Here is a 3,248-nt window from a genome sequence, read left to right as displayed (position 1 = left end):
TTAATGAGATCAAATAAATGTATTGTAACACTCCCTCTTTTGATCGAATCCATCTTGAGATCGACCTGTCTTTTAATTCCTTTGAAAACCCTGTAGGAAAAAAATAGGAATAATATGTCTGGTGACTACTCTATCATAAACCTGCAAGGTTTAAGAAGTAATCCATGCCTTGATATTATCTCTAGAAAAACCCTGGTGGGAAAGCATGAGATAAAGCATATGCTTGCATTTGATAGCAAGTATAATTAATTGCATAACCACCGTGAGTAAACAGGGGTACAATATATGGAGCTGAGATCAAGGCAATAACCACCTTGACTTATAGCAACAGAATCGGGGGGTGCCGATCTCATCCCATGTATACATGCCGTGACTGACGGGAGGCAGGCTAAGGCTCAACCGCAAGCTACGAAGGAATTATCTCTAACAGCATTAAACATTGTCTCATTAAAAACTTTGTATGCGAAAACCTGATGATAAAAACTCATAAAAGAAAAGAGTGCAATGTGAAGTGTTTAATTTGATCCATCATTCAGAGAGTCTCCTCCTGAAGTTTGCAAGTCTTTGAGCCATCTCATACCAATTCCCTTAACACATTTCTCGAATAAGGAGGTATGTAGGGACTTGGTGAAGAGATCTACTAGATTATCACGAGACTTTGTTTGCAAGATGTTTATTTCTCCACTTTGGTGAAGCTCATGGGGATAAAACAACTTAGGAGCAATATGTTTGGTGATATTGCTTTTGATCTAACCTTTTTTTGCATCTGTGTAATGCAAGCAGCATTATCTTCATAGATAATAGTAGGTGATTCTACGGAATCAATGCCACATGATTTTTCAATATGGTTCATCATTCTATGGAGCCACACACATTCATGTGATACCTCAAATAGTGCAATGATCTCAGAATAATTTGTAGATGTAGCCACTAAGGTTTGTTTAAATGACATTCATGATATAGCAGCTCTCCATGAAGGAACACAAAACATGTCTGTGATCTGGCATTGTGGGGATAAGACAAATAGCCAGCATCAGTGTATCCAACCAAGCTAGGATCTCGATTTTATGAAAGAATAAGCCAAGATACTTAGTAGCATTCAGGTATCTAAGGATTTGTTTTGCTTCAGTCCAATGTCGCTTAGTAGGGGCAGCACTATGTCTTGCTAACAGATTCACTACAAAAGCAATGTCAGGCCTTGTACTTTTTGCAAGGTACATGAGTGCTCCGATGAGACTGAGATAAGGATATTCTGATCCTATATCTCTTCTCCTTCCTCCCGTGGTCGGAAAATGCCCTTTTCTTTATCGAGAGATCGAACAACCATGGATATTCTTTGTCCATATTGAATTTCTCCAATAACTTCTGGACATATACAAATTGGTGCACTAAAATTCCTGAGTGAAGGTGCTCGATTTGCAAACCTAAGAAAAATTTGGTTTTACCCAAATCCTTCATCTCAAATTCCGTCTTAAGATGATTTCGGGCTTCATCAATATCTTGTGTGTTGCCAATTATATTCAAATCATCTACATACACTGATATAATGCAAAATCATGTGGATGATCTTTTGATGAAGACACACATGCAATCATCATTATTGGAGTAACCCTTCTGCAAAAGGTACTCACTCAGCCGGTTGTACCACATTCTTCCCGACTGTTTAAGACCATAGAGTGATCTTTTGAGCTTTAGTCAATACATCATATTGCGATTTACGCTTTCATTCGGTATAGGGTTCTGTTAGCGTAATGGGAACGGGGGTACCCATAACCCCAGACAAAAATGTGATTAAGGGAGGATGGCCCACTAGCCAGCGACGTCATTCGAAGCAGGTCTGGGGGCCCGAGCCCGGACTACCTGTCCACAGGAACTGGCACTAAAAGGAACGGGCCGGGAGTCAGCCCACCACATGAAGCCCGGGGGAGTCCTTTTCCTTCCCCGCGAAGACTCCTGCCCGGTAAAAAGACTTTTACCGGGCAAGAACCTCAGGAGATTACGGCGCGCGCCCCCGGGCTCGGTACAGAGCCCAAGGAGGAGCGCGGCTGAAAGAATCGACACTAGGCCTAGAGGGGGGTGAATAGGCCTGTTTAAAAATTTCCTGAAAACTTGGCAGAAAATTGTCAGGTTCGGATGATCCGGCCCTATGTCGAATCCTCCGATCCTTCTCAGGCCCGGATGATCCTGCGTAGGGTCGGATGATCCGACCGAGAGAAAGAATCTTGCACTAGATTTCAAATCTACTTAGCTTTTGACGAATCTCTTTGAATACAAAGTTGACAAATGAAGTAGCTAAGCCTGTGAACCAGTTTAGCACAAGAGGAATGCAACTAATGAGTAGATCAGGTCAAGAATAGCTCAAGAACAATAAGAACAACAATAAATAAAGGAGACACAAGATTTAACCCGAAGTTCACTCCACGAAGGAGCTACGTCTCCGTTGAGGTGCTCATGAGAACTAGGCCCGATCTTCCGAGAGGTAGAGGTAAATTTGATTGGTGGAGTGTGTGACGTTGGCGATCCGGCTTCTAATCAGCACGATTTTAAGTCAAGCAACCGTTACACCACTGCTCCGTTGGTTATCAACCAAGCACAACTTGATTGACCTCGCCGAGAAAGCTTTTCCTGCAAGTGAATCGAAGAACACAAGCAAGAAGATGTAAACACGCAATCTGATATTGCAAATATGAATGAAGTGAATCAAAGAGGGGTTCGAAAACTCGATTCCAAAGGACTAATCGACACAGTGGAGGAGATCAAGAACAGGGGCCCTGGATCACTGTAAAAGGACTTGTCGCCACAGTTACAACGAATCAATCTCTGTTTCTCGAAGGAAAACACAAGAACTAAACAAAACCCAAGTCTAAATGGCGGCGGCTACTGAGTTTAAAAGAGAAGGGGGCATCCTAGGGTTGGGGGCGACCAGGGGGGCACCCACAACTTGGGCTTAAGGCCACGATACAAAGCCTGAAAAAGGCCCAAAACAGATGTTGCAGCACCTTCCCGTGGTCACACAGAATTATCCACGAGGCTTCTGGAGCTGGAACCAGAACCAAAAGAAGCATCTCATCGTCATGATTCCAACGCATCCAAGATCACCTCATTCCGACTCCGTATGAGGGAGATATCGCTGAAACCGTGAAGGGGTGTTGGCTGAATCCGAGATGAACGTGAAAACCGAGTTGGAGTCGACTTGTAACTTGGAGATGAGGCCGGTTCGTGCATGTCCAGCGTGGCGATGTCCTTAT

This window comes from Panicum virgatum, chromosome 3N (assembly GCF_016808335.1).
Source record: "Panicum virgatum strain AP13 chromosome 3N, P.virgatum_v5, whole genome shotgun sequence".
Taxonomy (NCBI): domain Eukaryota; kingdom Viridiplantae; phylum Streptophyta; class Magnoliopsida; order Poales; family Poaceae; genus Panicum; species Panicum virgatum.
This window is presented reverse-complemented; position numbering follows the sequence as displayed.